Source organism: Planococcus citri, chromosome 2 (genome assembly GCF_950023065.1).
Source record: "Planococcus citri chromosome 2, ihPlaCitr1.1, whole genome shotgun sequence".
NCBI classification, from domain to species: domain Eukaryota; kingdom Metazoa; phylum Arthropoda; class Insecta; order Hemiptera; family Pseudococcidae; genus Planococcus; species Planococcus citri.
Genome location: NC_088678.1, coordinates 37,580,752 through 37,602,476, shown reverse-complemented (window position 1 = coordinate 37,602,476; position 21,725 = coordinate 37,580,752). Strand labels below are relative to the sequence as shown.

At 31.6% G+C, this 21,725-nt stretch overlaps 1 protein-coding gene and 1 long non-coding RNA gene across 3 annotated transcripts in view; both read left to right on the top strand.

Annotated features, from left to right (window-relative positions):
- Positions 1–21,725, top strand: part of LOC135835650 (synaptogenesis protein syg-2-like) — a 494,360-nt gene that overhangs the window by 18,619 nt on the left and 454,016 nt on the right. The window lies entirely within an intron of this gene.
- Positions 1,181–6,019, top strand: LOC135835649 (uncharacterized). The gene is made up of 3 exons (XR_010556929.1): positions 1,181–1,886; positions 1,973–2,158; positions 2,270–6,019. It is a non-coding gene; the product is annotated as an uncharacterized LOC135835649 (long non-coding RNA).

Sequence of the window (21,725 nt, the reverse complement as noted above, 5' to 3'; positions counted from 1 at the left end):
TCAGAAATGTATCGTTGCTTTGTTACTTGTAAAAAAAAAGTTTTCTGAAATGGGACACCCTGTATACATTTATCAGCATACGTAGTACAACCTACGTATTTTCACCTATAAAAAATTCATCATTGCCATTCTTCGACCTTCGTTCGACAAAATGAAACAGAAAAATTCCAACGTATTTAAATTGAACTTGTAAAAATTTGCTTCTTCCGGTTGCCTTTTACCTTCCTTTCTAAATCAACAACGAATTCGAGTAGATGTATTTTGCGGGGACTGGGAAAATAAACGGAGACTGGGAAAAACAGACACTGGGACAAGGTCAATAACCACCATAATAACCACCAAATAATGCACGTAAAAAAGATCGCGAATGGATGTGTAGATTTGTGTTGAATAAGTTGTGTAATGCGGAGAGTAAGAAGGCAGAGGCGGCAGAGGCATGGAAGTGTGCTGGACCAGATAGTGGTTTTCTCTCTCTCTTTCTGTAGGTAAAGCATCGTGAGTAGTTATTTCATGGTCACGACAGCAAGAGAAGTTCTTTAACGTGGAGCATGTGTGTCTGTATCAAACTAGTTTTTTTTCTCAGTCATACCTACTGCTTCTCTCTTTCTATTACCTATTGCTTTGTATTCCAACAAAAATACAGCAATTATGATGAGACTAGATTAGGTACCTACAGACATAAGTAATGAAGCGGAACTAAATTGCACGTGGAGTTGTATTCTAACAGTAGAGTTATATGATGAATGACTGTACCGTACCTATTCAGATTCCTATCTTATACAACTGTTGGGCTGGGTTAAGTACGTACATTTGTGAATTAAAAATTATTGTAGATGCTTGATTTGTTTACGAAACATTATGAAATAATTTTAGGTAGTTAAAAGACAATGTATGTCTGCACTCCTCTAATCAAATAAATTTTATTACCAAGGTGATATGTGTGCAGCTATACTACATGGTATTTTTTTTTTGTTGATGAATTGTTACGTAAATTTTTTTCTATACAGGTACCTACAAAGTTATATAATGGTAAACAGTTATCACTTTCCTTGAATAAAAAAATGCAAGTATCTGTTTAAATAATTATAGGTACCTTCTAGAATTTTCAAATGCAACAATGATTAGAGAATTGCATTGGTTTTTTTTTATCATTAGACATGAAGGTTAGATTAAATTTTTTTATTGTACCTAAAATTGAAAAATGAATGATGTCCCTATTCTAATAAATGTAAGCACGTACCTATGTATGAAGAATGAGGAAATGAAGGATGTTAAGATGATTTGAGATTAGTACCATTTTTCATAAAATATATCAAGGTTGAATTAAATGCAGTTGTGCAATAATTTCCACCAAAAAAGTGAGTGGATGCATGTCAAATTTAATGATTCAAGTAATTATTCAACAAGGAGTACCTATTGTACATGGAAATTTTTTCCTGGTCAAATTTGTATATATAAGGATGAATTTTTCAGGATATTTCATTAATTGTTTGTGCACTGTTGTTAACAGTATTATCTTGCTCTGATAATAGTATTTGTGGTTCGTGTAATTTTTCGTTTCATTTATTTTTTTCATTTTAAATACTGCACTGATACCTAGTAGTACTTGTGGTTCGTGGAAATTTTTCGTTTCATTTAATTTTTTCATTTAAAATACCTACCTATTCAATATGAATTCTTCAATCGATAATGTTGCATCTCGTCCTGGTGTTTCTGGTAATGATCCAATGGAAATAGGAGTAGGTTCCAACCAGAGTGAAACCAAAAGGCAGATGGTAGCTTTCTTTTCCATCAAGTTACTCAATAAGGAGATGTCATTCTTACACTTATTAAAAATAGTTGAAATAACTACACTGATCAAATGGAATGCAAAGATAGAAGAAAAAGTAAGTGTCAGCTCACTTCAAAAATTGAATTTTGTACCTATTTTTATACAGTGATAGTAATTTTTTTTATTTTTTCTTTCTTACAGAGACCACATGATGGTGTAATCATCATAAGTTTTCCATTTCAAATTAAGGGTGAAACAATTATGGAGAATATGGAGCTAGTGTCTCGAATAGACATGAGATACTACATAACAATAACAAAGGTGGATTATTTGACACAGGAAAATCGTAATCACATGGAAATATTACGGTCAAAGTATATACGAAAGGTTAGTCATGTTTAAAAAATTTTTTCTAACATATTTTTTTAATTAAAAATTTCTTTTGAGCACCTTATAACACATTAACACTAGATTAATTAATTTTAATGTTTTTTGTAGGGTATAACTTGTTCCGTTTGCAATTACCAAAGATTTAATACAGAAAAGGAATTGAAAAACCATCAGAAAACTAGAAACCATTTATTACAAGTAATAGAAAAATTTTATGATGAAAATTCGGAATACATTTGTCTTACTGGTGATTCCGCTTTTAAAAATCGTATATCAACCCTAATTTTTGTAAACAAGGAGCCTGAGATCACTATAAATCATTTTTTTGAAAAAATCAAATTGTCTTTAGTGAATTATTTGGAAACTCGTTTGAGTATTGATCCAAGTTTAAAATGTAACTTTAATCTTTTTTGTTGGTACAAAAAAATTGATGATGAAGAACAAATTTTCAATTTAAATACTTCAAATATTCCATTTTTTCCAAATGATAATATTTTACAAAAATTAGAATCTCAATTAATTTCACAAATTGACGTCCAAAATGATGAATTCACAAAACGAGGATCAGGTTGGATGTTTAATTCAGTTTCTGAGCTAGAGGTTAGAATCAATAAAAATGATATAATCAAAGCTGGAGCCTTTATAGAACTACCCAAAGCTTTAAAAAATAAAAAGGCATTAATAAATGTACAAAACACAGATGATAGGTGTTTTTACTACTGCATTTTATTAAAATTTATGGAGAAAAAACCACATCTTGAGCGTCCAAGTATTTTTCCTGAGTTTGAAAAAAACTTATTCAATACCCAAAAAATAAAGTTTAATTTTAGTGGCATTCAATACCCTACAACCATCGAGGACATTAAAAAATTTGAAAAAATAAACACCTCAGTTTCAGTCAATGTCTTTGTATACGAACGAAATAAAATTTCACCATTAAAAGTTACAGACCAAGAAAAAAAATTTCACTATGATTTATTGATGCTAAAAAATAAAAATGGCGATTTTCATTATGTTTTCATAAAAAATTTGAATAGGCTTCTTTCTTCACAAGTTAGTAAAACCAAAAGTGCTATCGAAGTATGTAAACGATGTTTAGCACATTTTACAGGTAGGAATAGATTACAGAAATTAACTGAACATAAACTGTACTGTAAAGAAAAATCAGTATCTCCATCATGTTACAAAATGCCTACTGAAGATAAAAGGTATCTGTACTTTAAAAATTACCATCATGAAACCCCTGTTACTTTTTGTGTTTTTGCTGACTTTGAAGCTCTCCTTGTACCATGCAAAGATACAAATCTTACTAAATCGCGTTTAAAAAAATTCCAAAAACATGAGCCAATAGCCTTTTCCTTTTATTTGGTACATGCAGAGAAAGGAAAAATTCGAGATCCTGTTTGCTATACTGGTCCTAACACGGCTACCATATTTTTTAAAATGATTAAAAAAGTGGGGCTTTATGTTGAAAAACGATATAAAAAATACATGAAGGTAGAATATTGTAGTAATTTGACTGACCAAGAGTGTGACAGATTTCATACTGCACCAAAATGTGTAATTTGTCGAGATGATTTTAAAGTTGGTGATAAACGAGTACGTCATCATTCCCACATCACAAATTTATTTCTTGGGCCGGCTCATTCAAAATGCAATTTAATAGCTCGTACTCCAACATTTCTTCCGGTTTATTTTCACAATTTATCCAAATATGATAGCCATTTAATTTTGCATGGTTATAAAAAGGGAGCATTGGATATGGAGGTGATACCATCTACTGAAGAAAATTATATAAGTTTTTCTAAAAAAATAAATAAACATTTTTGGATCCGTTTTGTAGACTCATACCGTTTTCTATCATCAAGCTTACGTACTTTGGTTGAATCCTTACCAGTGACTGAACTTATACATACACAAAAATACTTTTCTGATCCCAATTATTTTGATTTAATCACAAAAAAAGGATTCTTTTGTTACGATTATTTGGACAAAATTGAAAAATTACAAGTAAGGGAACTTCCATCGAGGGAAGATTTTTATAATCAATTAAATGATGAGGAAATTAGTGAAGATGACTATAAATTTGTACAAAAAGTTTGGAAAACATTCAAATGCCGAAATTTAGAGGATTATTTAGTGATTTATGTGATCTCAGACGTCTTATTACTAGCCGATGTATTTCTATCTTTTAGGAAATTATGTATTGATAACTATAAACTAGATCCATGTTATTTTTATTCTTTGCCAGGATATGCCTTCGAAGCTATGCTTAAGATTACTAATGTTAAGTTGGATTTATTAGTAGATATAGATCAATATTTATTTTTAGAAAAAGCAATGAGGGGAGGTATAAGTGAAGCTGTGACTAGGTACTCAGTAGCTAATAACAAGTATGTTCCTACTCAATACGATCCAATTAATCAAAAACTAAATTCAATAGTCTACTGGGATGTGAATGGTCTTTATGCATTTATAATGGGGTACAATAAATTTCCAGTTCGTGATTTTTCATGGGTGAGTCGAACAGACATTGAAAAGTTTGACACTAATTTTATTTTGAATTTGGATAATGAAGCTGATATAGGGTATTATTTGGAAGTTGATATCGACTACCCAGAAAGGTTACATGATTCTCACAACAGTTTTCCATTTCTTCCAATAAAGAAACCTACTCCTAAATCAAAAGTGGCTAAACTATTGTGTACTCTTGAAAATAAACAACGTTACGTTTGTCATTATAGAAATTTGAAATTAGCTTTGAAACATGGTCTTGAATTGAAAAAAGTGCATAAGATTTTGACATTTAAACAAGAAAATTTTTTTGAACCCTTCATCAAGATCAATACTGAGTTGAGAAAACAATCAAAAAACAAATTTCAAAAATCTTTGTTTAAGTTAATTTCGAATTCAACTTTTGGAAAAACTATTGAGAATCAGAGAAATTATTCAAATTTTAAATTGATTTGTGATGAAAACAAATTGGCGAGATCAATTGCTAGACCTACTTTCAAAAGCTCAACAATTTTTTCTGAAAATCTTGTTGGTGTACATTTCCATAAAAATACCATTACACTGAATAAACCGATTTATTTGGGAATTACAACTTTGGAGTTGTCAAGAAATTATATGTACGAATTTTATTATGAAAAAATACCTCAAATTTTTCCTGACCTTCCATTCCCTCAGTTACTGTACATGGACACAGATTCATTTATTTTGTCTGTTGCTACTGACGATGTGTATCCATACATTGCTAGAAAGGGTTTAGATTATTTTGATACCAGCACTTATCCAACAGACCATCCTTGTTACTCAAATGTGAATGATACGGCTTTGGGATATTTCAAAGATGAGCTGTACCCTCATCAATGCAAACGATTCATTTCACTTTGTCCAAAAGTTTACAGTTTAGATTTACAGGATAAAGCAGACATTAAAAAAGTGAAAGGTCTAAAAAGAACAATAATAAAAAAGGAGCTCAAATTTGAGGATTTTTATAAATGTCTTTTTGAAAATGTTGAATGTTCAAAGGAACAAATACTTTTTAGATCTGTCAATCACCAAGTCTACACAGTGAAGCAACCTAAAAAAGCTTTAGTAAATTTTTCTGATAAGCGTTATTTTTATGATAATATTAATAGTATAGCTTATGGTCATTATAAAATGGCTGATTATTATTTAAGGGAAAATGAAAATGATGACAATGTTGTTGAAGATGATGAAGATGTTCTTGAATAAAAAAAATTATTTGTAATGTTTGAATACTAACCTTAATGATAAGAATGTAAAATAAAATTAATTGTTTATTTGCACCAATTTGATAAAATTTTACTTTGTAATTTCAATAAATAAAAGCATTCATAAAAGCAACACTGTGTTCAATTATTTATGGGTGAACTGAGAAGTCACTGGAGATGTCAGAACAACTTGAAATTTACTCACAGTCAACTTCAAAGAGTATTGAAATTAGTTCAATTACAACTGCATTTGATGAAATTTGTTAGATAAACTACTGAAAACTCCAAAAAAATTTTAAAAAGTCACAGGAGATTCTAAAATGACTTCTACCCACCAACAGTCAATTTAATAGCATGTTGTAAGTTGGAGTGCAGATGCATTTCAGATTTCCAACATCATTTGATGATGTTTTGTGGAAATTTCAAACTTCAAGGAAGCTCTCAGATCATAACTGTTCAAAATGATTTGAAACCGTTTTCAATCGATTCAATAGGTTGGAAATAGACTACCTACATCTCAAATTTCAGCATTCTAGATTAATTTAATAAAATTTTGATTTTTTTCTCATTTATTTTCATCTAAATTTGCTAAAAATTGAAAAATGAATTTTGTCTGGAGACAATTTTTTGCATGCTTCTTCAATCTAGCTTTGTACAGTTCAAAAAATGACTGACAATTAAAATGACATTGAAAAGTTTGTTTAAAAATGGTCTTCAGGATGTTTCCCTTCAATTAGAAAGTCTTCCACAGATTTGGTGAGGAGGTGCAAAGTGGATACCATTTCAATCACATTTCAAAAAATTTCTGAATAAAATCTGTCACATGAAATGTGTTGAAAGACAGCAGGTTATTGCAACAATCATAAAAACATTTCAGTTCAAAGGGGGAAAAAATTGATCCAATCAATGCAATGTCAATAATTCTTCTCTAGAAATGCTTCGTTTTTAATTTGTTTACAAAAAATAAACATTTTTGAAATGAATGTTGGAAAAAATTTTGCTAACTGACTGAAGCTGCTTCAAGTGACATTCACCAATTTCAATGATGACTATATTTTGATTTTTCAAAGTAATTTTGAAAAATTGACAATAAATAGTTGGCTCAGGTTGTATCTCCCTACTTTTATTGTACATATAATCAAAACATAGTGACATGATCAATTTGACTGTTTGTGATACATTTTTCAGTGCATGGTATGTTTAATTACAGCTTTGTTAGCTAAGAAAGACGTGAATTATTCCTGATTGAGTTGAGTGTTCAAAAAATTTCAACTTTTACTATCTGAAGTAGGGTTATCACTCCTCACATTTAGTAGAAAAAGTAGCCAAAAATTAACAAAGGCGAGTGCTTGATTACTCGATGCAGCTGTCATCAAAATTCATTGTAAGTTATTATCAAAGTCCTTCCTCCACCTGTAATGTATATCAACAAGACTCCCAATTTAACAATTCCCTACATTCCGTTTGGTATGTACAAGGTTTTGGTGTGATCCAGTGTAGAGAAAGGTGAAACAACTTGTTCCTTCTCCTGTAACCCTCTTATCAAATGCAACAACATCATCCATCTATCTGTGGTTTTGATCATGTCAACACAGAAATTGATATGTTTTCACTCCATTCATTAAAACTATGTATGTTTTCAATGAAAAAACAAAATGACTGATATAATCAATTATGTTGAGTTTTTTGAAGATGAGCTTGTATCTATGGTGAGTATGTCGATGTCTGTACCTACATTGTCAAGTAAGCCACCCACAACACAACAGAAAAAAACTGGTTGTATCAGAAGCGTGTAGGAGTTATCTCAACTTAAACTTCTCTCTTTGACTCTCTGTACCACAGCTACTGCTTCCTTGTGGTCTCACTGCTACTCAATGCAGCAGTTGTTGTTGTTATGAAATGAATGAATTTGTACTGCACTAGGTACATGCAGAGCAGATAGTGTCTACTTTTTTCATCAACTGACTTGACACTGAAACCTTCAGCAGCACACCTTCCTTTTCCTTTGTTCTCACAGTTATATCTGGTTCATATTTGGAGAAAAAAATTACAAGTTGGACACATTGTTGTAAAAGTACCAGTAAGTTTTCAAAAAAATAGTGTTTTTCTCGTGTATGTTCACATTGGAGAATTTTTTTAATGGAATAATTAGGTGTGTGAATTCTATGATTGTATACAACTCCCAGTTAAGCAACAAGGAACCAATGTTTATGCTAAAAACTGAGGGAATCAAGTCAACAAAAAAGGTTAACATCCTGTTTGAATTTTGAAATATTTTCAAAAGTTGAAGAATTTAAAGCTCCATTGTATTTACAACACAGATTCCTTTGTAAATCTCTTTTCGATATGAAATAATATCAAATAGCTCTATCATCATTAGAGTAATACTTCAGACAACAAATATGAAGTACATACTTATTCTCTTTTATTCAATCATTTCACATTTTCACTTTCAATCTTACAGTTTAAATGACAAAAAAGTGATCTAGAAATTGAAATTGGTTGGAAATTTGAAGACAAACATTTTTTAAAAATTTCACTCCCTCACAATTTGTCAATGAATTGACCATGTATTCACTATCACTTGCTGAAAATTTCCGTTGATAGGATTACAAGCTCACCAAATGAATTGATTTGCCTGAGATTTTATCTAAAATGCACATTTATTCTAAACACAGGTAATGTAAGCAATGCATAAGAAAAAACAATTCGTCTCATGAAATGCATTGTAAAGCAGCAAGTTATTGTAACAATTATGAGCATTTTTTGGTTCAAAGTAAAGAAATGAAAAATTTTCAACCCAAAAATTCAATATTTACAAATTTACATTCAGTGAGTGAAATTATTTCAATCTAGGAGGTTTCCTTTTCACCACAATGATAAGTACCTAATCCTTGAATCTACTTTGAAAATCAGACTCACAAATTTTGAAAAAGACTAGTAAAATCATTTCACATTGTACAATATTTTTTCATCTAAATTTTCAATATTTTCACTTTTTTTTCATCAAATGAAATGGTGAGAATGATTATTTCATTCCAATCCCTCTCAACAGGAAAACAACCACTTATGACCATTTCTACACATCTCCAGTGTGTTTCTAATTTTTCTCAAGGTATTTTTCCAAAGCCTCCAACGAGTAATTTTTTATTTAAGGTTGAAATGATGGAATTTTTAAATAAATGAAGATGAAAATGAATTCACGTATTGTCTTATTTATCACCACCTCAACAGATACAAGAGTGATACCTACTGTGTCATGCACTGTGTAATATCAAGTCACTAACTCATTCCAAAACTGAAGCGAAAATGTAAAATTAGGAGTGTTTGTCTAGTGCAACGTGTCATTTAGGGAGGGATATGATTGCTTTACCTACTTATTGTGTACACATTTTCATAACAATAATCTCACGACACAGAATTTTTTTCAGGTACATTTCTCTTTCTGTTATATTAACTTCGAGTGCAAAACATGTTTGTTGAGTTTTTCGAAGATGAACTTGGGTCTGTAGTAAATGTGTCGATGTCAATGCACATCGTCGAGTGTACCACCTACAATATGAACACAACAACATGAAAAACTGATTGCAATGATCGCGTGTGTACTAGTAATCACGACTCGCACTTCTCTCTTTATCTCTCTGTACTGATGCTACTGCTTCCTTGTTGTTGCCATCGGGTAAATTGTTTGACCAGGTCTTGCTCATACTCATTGTAGCAGCAGTCGTCATGAATGAACAAATTTATACAGCACTAGGTACACATAGAGCAGACAAGAGTCCACTTTTTTTCAACAGACTCGACACCAAGCCCTTCAGCAGTGCATGTTCCTTTCCTTTTTGTTCTTGCAGTTGCATACACTTTTGCATGGTACATAATAAAAATTATGAAACCAATGGTCCTTTTCTGTGGTACAATGAATCCGAGAACAAAAATTTTGAGAAATTCTCAGTTTTAGTTCTTTTCATGTAGAATAACATATCAAAAATTGGACTGACACTTTTCATTTTCGAGAAGAAAAATTAGAAGCTTGATACTAATTCCAAAAAATACCATCAGAAACTTACAAAATGAAAATTTTTGTATTTATTGAGATAAGAGTATTTGTAGATGAATATTTGAAAAAATTCTCTCCCTTGTACCTAATTTATCAACAAATTGACAATGAATTAATTACTTACATACTGAGATTTCTGTTGAAAAGGCTACAGACTCTTCTAATGAACTGATTTACATGAGATTTTGCAGAGTACCTAATAGAAATTACGATGCAAATGACCCTTTTCTATGGTATAGAGATTTGACAAGACAACTGTCGCGCTCTAGGAAATGGTAGTCAAAAACACCAGAACTAACGAAAGGTCCCGTTGTTATCAGCAATTTTCAACAATTTTCCTTCAATTTTCACAACATTACATTCCAATGTTTATACTGGGACCTTTCATCAGCCAATCATAAATAAGGCGACACTAGCGCGGCGCACCTCTGTCAAGTTCCTATAGTGACAAATTATTTATTTTGAAAGGAAAGAAATTTTCAAACTGAGAAAAAAAGAGGTTAAACATGATTTTTTTTTTCAAAAAAAATGGTATTATCATTTGAACTAACATGTTAATTTACATTCACTATATAAAATTGGAGTCATATTGGTTTGTTAATTTTCAGATTTTTCCTGTGCCTACATTATTTTTTACTGTAGAAAGCTTGTAAAAATATAAAATTAGAGCTCTTGTTGAGATAAAGAAGGTATTAAACATTCAAAATCATACGTTGATTTTCTAATGTTTTCTTATGAATAACTCTTCCTACTACTTGACCCACCCATCTGTTCCACTTGATCACATATGATTGGAACCAAATTTCATCATTTGATATCATTCTTGAACCTTCATCACGATTTTGAGTCCTCCAGCATTTCAAAATTGCCTCAAAAGGTGAGGAAAACTGAGTTGGTCAGTTAAAAATTGAGTTGTACCTAGTTTATTCTTAACCTATTTGATGAGTTTATCCACATTTTGGACCTCAGAGAGCTTAGCAAGTGAGACTATTTAGAAAAATGAAACAAAATGAATAAATATACTTATCAAGGAAAAACCATTCAAAAAAATCAAAAGTTATCTATTCAAACAATTTTTTTTTCAATTTACATAAATTTAAGATTTTTGTAACCACTTACAAATCACGATGCAGAATAGTAGATAAATGAAAATCACATGTCATAATAATAAGGTAGATAAGTATAATTTTGAACTACCTATGTACTTATGTCAACTTGTAAAAAAAATTCTCATTGAATCCTATCCAGTAGTCTTACTCAAGAGCACAATACACTTTTCAACATTTTTTATCATCAACGTACTGAGCAAAATCATTTTTACCACCGATTTTCTCAAAACTTTATCCGATGTCAAAAGTGAATTTTGATTCTAAACTCCTCAAATGAATGAAATTAGTGCATATTGTGATGGTGAAATAGTAACCCATCTATGATTACTCTGTGATGATAAGCAACAGAACAGAAGCAAGGAAAAAATAATCTCAACGAACTGTTTGTTGTGAAATGTATAAAAAAATGTTCAACTTTTTTTTTCATTCATTTGATGTTACGCCAACAATATTGTCTAGTTTGTCTCATCACAACTTGAATAATCCCAATTAATGTAACAACTGTGATCAAAGACAGAGTGAATTGTTTTTTCACTAATCACTGTCTATAATTTTGTGTATTGTGTAGTGCATCAAAATACATAATACCCCAAATGTTTTTAAAATCTCTCAAAATAACAATAAATTGTTCAAAATTGTGAAATCAGGTGATAGTTATGGTTAGAGCTCGGATTTTTATGATTTGTCATATTTTCATTCATCGCAGAAGATCGCGCATATCCTATGGATTTTTGCGAATCATACAATTCTGAGTAAAATGAGCCCAACTTGTTAGTGCATATTTTGCATATTTTGGGTATAAATGCATATAAATGCATATTTTAGACATTTTTAGTGCATATTTGTCATATTTTGGCCATTTTTTCTATTTTTCAGTCATATTTTGGAAATTTTGGCCAAAACATCGTTTTTTGGTAGTATTTTTCATTAAAAATCGAAAAACTAGTGGAAAAATTGAAAAAATGATTTTTCAATTTCTTTTTACCACATTGAGGCAATTTGTATGTTGACCTAAAATTGATTATTCAAAGTAAAATTGAAGACTTGAACCTATTTTTTTTTAATTTCTCAATTTTCTAGCCTTCTCTTCACCTTTAAAATGAAAAATCCTTTCTATAGATACCCATATTGATGTTGCATAAAAGTGCATATTTTGATGGATAAGGGCATATTTTGTCATAATTTGATCAAAATAAGTGCATATTTTATGCGCATAAAATGATTTTTTAAGCGCATAAAAATCCGAGCTCTAGTTATGGTGATGGAGTTTTGCTTGGTGAAGATGTACGATATCTTACAAGTTGATTGAACACGTTCTTGGCTTGAAACTGATGTTCACTTCTCAATATTTTACGTTAACAATGTGTAGTTTTACTTATATTAAGTATGTTTAGTCAATCCAGCTCAAGTATGAGGAATGGATTCCTATTTTTGTTCTTACAAGTTGATTGAAAACAGTTTCAAACCATTTCAAGCATTTTAAGCAGTTTTGGAGCCTCAACCAGCAGGTAGATTTTAAAAATTGAAATTCCCACACAATTTTACAAAGTCCAAATTTAATTTATATCATAACTTCACCTAATTGATTAGATTGACAATGGGTTTAAGCTGTTTTGAAGGTTCCAGAAAATTGTTAGATGTTTTAATTTCTAAAAAAAGTGTTAAAATCTATCCAACATAAAAAAATCAAAATTCAAATAGATTCCAAAATAGTTCGAACCATTTCAAGCAAATTTAAATTACCATAAAATTCTAACAAAAGAAGCTGAAACGTCAAAATTCACACTTCATTTTGACTTCAACATGCAGGGTTGATTTTTGATCTGCTCTGTGGGGCACTGTGAAAGATGGTAGGTAAAGCTAAAAATGAGAATTTTCAATGTTTACAATCTCTGATTACATACTTGTTTTTGGTTGATAGACTATTGAATCATTTTTTGAAAATTTTAGCTTGAGAAATATAATTTTACCAACCAGTCAACTAATTCCTTAACTCTTTATCCAAATATATCTGGGTTAAACAAGCAGACAGCTAAACAATTCTATCTAACAAAAAATTATCACTATGTACTTGACTCAACCCAACAATTGATGTATAAAAATGAGATGAGAACCAAGGTACTGTACACTTGTGCTCATGTAAAAGTATGTTAGAATGTAACTTGTAAGTTTAACAAAGTTGAGAGTCTCTGACTATGGTGGTAGTTATGTAATATACTCCATACTAATTGCTGTATAATGTGTTCAAATGTAAATCAATAGGTTATAGAAAGAAACAGAGAGTGTAGGTGTGAGAAATAAAATAAATTCAACACAAGTCTGCTCCTCTACCTATGCTTTGTACTCTCATTAGCCAACTTGATTCACATCAATCTCTGTATACTATTCACGATGTCATTTTTTCTTCAATGGATTGAATATACACTTACGTACATACATATAACCAGACGAGTTGAAAAATGATAAAATCTATTCTTCGTATACTCGTAACATCCACCGTAAATAAAAACACATCTTAGTCACGATCAAGGTAAGCAATCTGGTTCCATATTAATAATCGAATGCGTTACAATGTATGCAAGCAACTGGTTAGGTGAAAAAGGAGCCTTGTTTTTTTTTCAATCATACAATATTAGGTAACAAAAAAATCAAAATGTTTGTCAAGTTAATTGGTTCATTTTCTTCTTCAGTGGTTCATTGATCATTAAAAATACACGTACCTACATACATACAGACGAGTTGAAAAATTCTATTTGTTTCTTAACTTCCAGCAAAACAAAAAAAATCTCTGGGTCACGATCAATGTTGCTCTTTAATGTGTTGGAGTGCAAAGCAGCAGTTGTTAGAAAGAGAGAGACTGTGTTTGTTTGCTGCTATGAGAAAGAGAGACACTGTGTTGCTGTGTGAGAGAGAGAGAGACTGTGTTGGTGAGTGAGAAAGAAAGCAGCTAAGTACTTGATTCAACACACTGTAACGTCTCTGTGCAGTTGTTAGAAAGAGAGAGACTGTGTTTGCTGCTATGAGAGAGACTGTGTTGGTGAGTGAGAAGGAAAGCAGCTAGATACTTGGTTCAACACACTTCCTCATCTCTGCCTTCTTACGCTTCGCATTAAACAACTTATACAACACAAATCTACACATCCATTCGCGATCTTTTTTACGTGCATTATTTGGTGGTTATTATGGTGGTTATTGACCTTGTCCCAGTGTCTGTTTTTCCCAGTCTCCGTTTATTTTCCCAGTCCCCGCAAAATACATCTACTAATTCGCGTTTCTTGTTTAAATTTCAACACCGTAGTCGTCGTCATTGCCTTACCCTGAGTGTAGAAAATACGAGGAAAAAAATCATCGCGTATACATGACGGATTTCTATCCCTTCGATGACGACGGATTGTATAATATTTTCATCTCTTCGACGATAATACGAGACTCGTAATATTATCCCTGTTTTACTTTTTAGTCGAATTTCTCCTTCGTGTAGAATGAAATAGGTGATTGTGCTTGGATTGAATTAGGGATTCAATAAGGGTAGAAATGGAATTGATTTACTTTGTTTTTTGCAAGATCAGATCTCCAAGTATTCAAACCCTATTACGTTGTGAGGACTCGAAACCGTTTCAAAAATGGTCTATAAAAAAGTTTTCAGGGAGTAAAATTTTTCGCTGTGTGTTATTGTAAGAATAGTTTTTCTCCAAAATTCATTCCCAGCTGAACCAATATTTTTCAAATTCCATCACCATTACTTTTATATCTTAGGTATCTCATTCTTCCTATTTTTCTAAGTTCAAATTTTCAGCTGCCCAAATTGATGTTTAGAATTTTAGCGAATTTTAGACAAATCAAAAGTACCTACCCCCTGCCGAGTGATTTTCTGAAATAAATGTGTCTTCTTTTTAAATGTGTAAGTACTTCTTGCGGTAAATATGAGGAAATTCGATTGTAAGCTGATATTTCACCATTTTCGGTCGCGCTGGAGCTTCCAGCGCAAATTTTTGATTTTTCCAACAATTTTTAATCTTTCCAAAAGTTGTGAAAATTAATTTTACCAGCTAAAAGTTCAGTTCTGGTTTTTATTCTTGACTTGTTTAAGGAAATCATTTACAATTTCGACGATTTCCTGGCGAACACCTCGAGTAATTGTTTATTAAAGCGCCTAATCCTGGATAAACTCGTAAAACAGGCCAAGAATAGCTACAACTCGATTTTAGCTGCACAAATTAATTTCCACATCTTCTAGATAAGTACCTATAATATTTGAAAATTCAGGAAAAAATCAAAAATTGCGCTGGAGGCTCCAGTAAAACCAAAAATGGCGGGATTCGGTGTAAGTTTGGCAGAATTTTGCTTTTTTGGGGCTTTTTTTCGTCGTTAGCGTTTTTTTTTTGGTGAAAAATTGGTTAAATTGAAGAAATTAGTTCCAAAAATACAAAAATTTATCAACTTTTTGCACATTTTTGAAAAAAAAATAATTGTTGAAAAAAGATTAGTTCAAAAAAACAAGGGAGGAAAAACGTGAAAAATAACAGATTCAGTTTTCATTTTTCAATTTTTATTTTAATTTTAATTTTTTTAAATTTTTATTTTCAGTTTTTTCCTTTTTTTCCTTTTTTTCTTTTCGTTCATTTTGGTTCAAGTTGTACATATATTGAAGGTAGGTATCTTGCTGGGTTTCAAAAGGCCTTCATTTTGATACGTAACATGGTAGGATTTGATAGCGCTTTTTTTTTGCTTTTTTCTTGCATTTTTATTGATTTTTTATAGCGCTTAAATGTGTTTGATAGCGCTTAAAAATCCTAGCCCTAAAAATTACACTCATAGCAAAAAAAATTAAAATTCGTTTATTTTTTGAATTCATCATCAGAATTTTGATTTTTTTTGATGAGTTCATTTCATCGAGTGAAAGGGGGTTTTCAACTTTTTCAACTGATACGTAAAAATAGGGGTCAAATGGGACAACTTCACTAGTCAAAATTTTTTTTTCATGTTTTAAATCAAAAAATCTCATTTTTTCGCAAACTTTTAATTTTTCTTAATCGACTTTACGAAATAATGCCATCGCAATTTTTCAGTATGTCATTCAGCATGGAAAGTTGTCCATAATATATTTGAAGACGTCATAGCAAAAAGGACATAAATGTGTGAAAGTTGTATTTTGAGAAAAAACTGTTTGAAAGTTTGAGTGCTTGTGAAGTTTAGAAATGTAAATATTTGAACATGGTGACGATTTTATCTTATTTTCCCACTATCTAACTATAGGAAATGCTATGCACCATCAGTCTGGAGGAAACTGTGTGTTAGCGGTAAGCGCTCAAACATTTAGAATTATATGTCCTTTTTGAAGCGAAAGCTTGGCCAATTTTTTTTTTGATTTAAAAATGTTTTTGAGCAAATTTTTGGATTTAAACCAGGTAAATAATGGCCGATAACACAAAATCGATCATGAGTAACCCATTATCTCTGAAAAAAGATCGCTATGTTGAGTTAAAAAAAAAAAAAAAAAAAAACAAAAAAGACAAGTTTTTTTGGCCAATTTTTTTTTATTGACTTAAAAATGTTTTTGAGCAAATTTTTGGATTTAAACCAGGTAAATAATGGTTGACAACACAAAATCGACCATGAGTAACCCATTATCTCTGAAAAAGTAAATTTTTAATCGACTTCGCAGTTTTAAAATGGTGATATCTCAGTGGTTTTTCAAATTTGTGAAGTGGGGGTGGCCTCATATGATAGAGGAAGGTCTGAAGAATAACAATATGGATTCGTCTCAAAAAGGACATATGTGTCATATATACCCCTTTTTGTTATGACGTCTTCATTTGTTTCAGAATTTTTGAGAGTTGGAACGATATGAAAACTACGTTTTGAAACTTTTCGATCTAATTTTTCATACGAAAAAAGTGGCAAAACTGATTTTTATGATATCACCAAAAAACCACTGAAAACTTTGACACCCCCCCCCCAAGCAGCCTTTAAAAAGGGCTAGAGGGCTGCAATTTGCACCATTGGTCATCCTTTCGGAAGTTCTTTCCACAGGAAAAATTTCAAAAAAAAATCGTCGATCCCCCCTTACCACTAATCATTAGTTGAATTGACGTGGAATGACACTATCTGCAGCACTTGGAAAATTATTAGCTAGGTTCTCAAAATTTTTAGAGGTCTCCATTTTTTTTTTTTTTTTTTTTTTCATTGTGAAGATTCTTAATTTTTACCTAAGAAAAACATTTCTTGAGAATTTGTCGGCTATCAGTCACGAATCTCTAAAAAAAACTTTGAAAAATTTCCAAAGTATAAGCAATTTCATCCATTTTTTGTGACGTGATTATTTTTGATTTTTTTCACGCCTCCATTTCTAAAGAAAAATTTTAGATACTTACAAATTGGAAATAAATTTGAACGGTTTCTAGAAGTGTGAGATTCTCTAAATCCTTCTTCAATGAAACTGATCAAAATACCTAGGTAGGTATGTACCTTTCACTAGCGTTGTATGAGGATGAATTTTGGGAAGGAAAATTCGGCCATGTTATGTGAAATCCTGCAACATCCATTTTTTTTTATTTTTCCGCGTTCGTTCGTGAATATTTTCGTCTTCGACATCGAAGAACTTGGGAAGACGTGTTAAGCCTTTTCTTTCTTACATATACTTACGCCACTCCTTTTCGCCAAAGCTGGATATTTAGCTATAGTCGAACCAAAGCTACCTGTGTGCTTGTTTTCAGTAGGTATATTGTATACATACCTACCTAAACGTATATTTCTTGTTCTGTTTTCCATCTGTCTCTCGCTTTTCCGCATGTCTTATATATTTTTGACGGTCGCGCGACGTATGCACGATAGTCGTTTCCTCGTCAAGTTACAAATACCACATAGATATGTGCCACGAACCGTATACTTAACTATGACGCCTCCTACTCTTTATTGCTGGTCATCGCAACGTTTAGCAAATCAATATAACCTATTTTTATAATATTATGTGTTTGTAAAATATCTGATCAAAACATTCGCATAGGCTCAAGTTAAACACCAGCGTCAAAAGTTGCCCCAACGACGACATTGATGGCCAGGGATGGTCGAGCGACGTATAGCTGCTGGCGAAATGTATTACCGCGTACACCTATACACATAAATATATTTTCGACCAAAATAACGACTACGTTATAGCGCCGATAGTGTTTAAAACTTTTTTTATTTTTTTATTTTAGTATAGAAAAATAAACAAAACGCGCGGTGAAAAAATATTTACTCATTTTATGCCTGTGCCATGCCACCTCCGCTTTTGCGGTCATTATACCGGGTGCTTCTGCTTATACGTGGATTCTATGTAGTACTAAACGCGCCAACGTATATTCGAAAATTAGGCCATTGGGTTATCGATGGGCACAATTTGAATATAAATCATTTTTACGACGAATAAAAGAAATGCCAGTGGGTGTTTTGGTGGTTGCTTTTATATTTTCGCGAAAGGGTTGATAATTGAGAAGTCTATATCTTTGTCTTGTATGTATATTTTGGAATGAAAAGAGGATCAGTTTCTACTTCGAGTCGGTCGTAGTCGTTCTAGGGGAAATAATTATTGAAACGTGGGTATGTTTTTGCGCCGAGTTTTAACAAATTTGAATAATTATACGCATAAATTTCGCCAAGTCGAAATTTTAATTGATTGATTTTGAAAGCTAATATTCGACGTGATGATATTTTGGAAAAAATATTGATTTGAATCCCTGAAACTTTTTTACGATTTGATGTCTAAGACGAAATTACTTTCAATTTTTTTCCTTAAATAAAATTCGACCTTTGTATTTTTTTTGTCACATTGTGTTACTAAAATTAACGCTTTAAAATCTCAACTTACCCAGTCTAAGGTCCGGATATTATTTCAGTTGCTTCTTCTAGAATTCATTCGAGTCCACTTTAGCTTTCTATTCAACTTTAAAATTAGCTTTCAAAGTAAAATTGCGTGGGCACAATCGTGTATTTGAAAAAACAAAAAACATTCAAATCGAACAACAAGTTCATTAAAATTTTAATATTCAATTTTAAAATATGCCTACGCGAAAAACTTTGGAATTTTGAATTGGTAGCGCAAAATTGTCTCTTCTGTTCTGTTTAAAATTGAATGAAGTTGATAAGTAACTGGAATTGCTATTTCGGTGTATAAATTTCAAGGTCTGTACAGGTGAGCGTTTAAAATTTTCAAGGCTTCAAACAAACGCTAGAAAAAGTTGTGTTTTAATTCGGTCATAAAATTTTCTTTTTCCCTTCGTTTAATGAGATTAAATTTTTTTTGCATCGTTCCAAGCCCTTGAACCTTATATCTTTCTATCGTAAGTCTTTTATTCGTCGCAGCGTTTATTCCATTTTATTTCTTTTTCCTTTTCCCTTTTCCCCCTTTTTTTTTTGTGTAAAAATTCTCGATTTTTTTCTGTTTATTTTCGTATTATAATGAACGCTCTAGGGTCGTGCTTGTAAGCGAAACAATTTTTTTGTGGAAATTAATGGAAGTGTAGAATTCGAGCATTATGGTAAGAATCTAAGCGATATATTTTCCTATTATTTTTGCCGAATGTTTTATTTTATTTTTTCATTTTATTCCTAGTATTGCTTCGTATATTTTTTTTTCATAAAAATATAGGAGAAGTAATCGTAATTTTTTGTATCAGGCCTGTTTTTCGAAAGAAAAATTAATGAGGATATTACTCTCTATAGAAAATAGAATTCAGTTTCAATACTTCGTTTATTTTCGTTTTGCCTTAGGGTTGAATACAGACGCAGCAGGGGGCAAGTAAAGGGAACTTCATATTTGAGAGAATCTCTAACCAAATTCCTGAAAAAGTGAATTTTTATGCGTAGGCAGCAAAACCGGTACAGATGCAGGTACCTATAACCGAAGGAGTTTCAAGTGAAAAAGATCTGGATTTGTCAGGAAGACGTAAACTCGACCACATCTGAAATGACCTTCACAATCTCTCTAGCTATAACGAAATCGTATTTTCCAAAATACCTAATTCGACCTTGAAGTTAAAATGATTTCTAACCCACTCGATTTCAGAACCATTACATTTTTTTCACAATTTACCCCATTTTGAATCTTTTCTCTTGGTCTCTATTTTCTTATCAATGTGGTTGAAAAATACCCTCGTTGAAGGTTTATATACCAAAAAGATTTTTTTTTTGATTTTTATCTCGGTGTGATATTTGCTGTGTGGGTTGAAGTTGGATAACTGTAGGTATTAGGTACATATCTACGTACAATATGCTTGTATTAATCTGAGACTTGTGTTTAACGATGCGAAACTACGTACTTTTTCCACTTTTTCCCCGTAGACGTGTGCAGAAGTATACCGATTCGCGGGGGCGTTTAAATACCATATTTTTTCTTCACGTTTAACCAATTAATCGACCAATTTAAAATTCAAACGGTTACTGAAAAAGAAGTACCAGCGAAACCCTAAGATCGATACGTAATTACGTGTACTTATAGCTTTTTTCCTTTCTCTCTGTGGTACTTTTCCTAGGTACGTCTAATAGGTACTCTTTTTCTTTTCTTTTTTTTTGTATAAACGTGAAGTATACACTTGATACCGCGAAACTACTGTATCCAATTAACTCTAACGCTGATGCTTGTTTATTAGCCAATTGAGAAAGAGTGGAAAAAAACTTATATTCGAAAAGTACGTACTTTTATAAATGATGATAGTGCCGCGTTATATTTGTACATGATATGAGAGCAAAAGAAGGATTTAACAGCGAATGAGTGATTTAATATTCTCATTTTTGAAAGAGTGGCTTTTATTCTACACTCGTACGTTGATTTGGGGTTTGAAAAGGTTTCACATTTTCTACGTATACAAGTACGTATATATTATGTACTTATGCATGTTGAAAGGTGGTTTTGAAATCAAAAAATGCTACAGGAGAATTGGTTGTTGGTAATTACGTGGTTTAAATATTTATTTTGTATAGTAGATTTTTTTTTGCTTACAAGTACATTGTGCAATAATGTTATATTTGTGTACATTTCTGATCGAGGTCTTACGACGTTGACGTGTTTTCGAAGTGGCGTGAGAGGGGGTATCCTATAAAATCGTTATGTCAATAGCGTTGTTCTTTGAATTTTATTTAGAATGTTGGTAAAGTCGAGATTTCTATGAATATTATCCACTGAATTTTTGTGAATAATTAATATAAAACGATGAAAAATTCCTACTTTTAACTCTCGGCCACATATATACAAGGCTTCGAAATTTCAAAAATTGGTCAAAGGGGTTCTCTTTTATAATAAATTTTCAGAAATTTAATTTCAAAAATTTCATCATAAAAGTCTTGGTTTTAAAGAGTTGCCTCTGATTTTAAATTTTTTTCACGTGATTTTCTGTGTCCTTCAATTTCAACTGGGTGAAGGACAACTTACAGAGAAGGGGGAGGTTGGACCCTCTCGATAAAGGTGGGAGAAAATAAACATCCCGTGTGGCAAAGTTTTAAAATCGCTTTTAACAACTACCTACATCAAATAAAGAGAGCATTGACGCCACGCTCCATCTCCTCTGAACCCTCTAAATATGAGTAGTAGGGGATATATTTTCATCTTTGGCAATTTCTAATCAATTTTTCTCCAACTTGAATAAACACTATCAAGGGCCATTTCTGAAAATGTTTTCAAA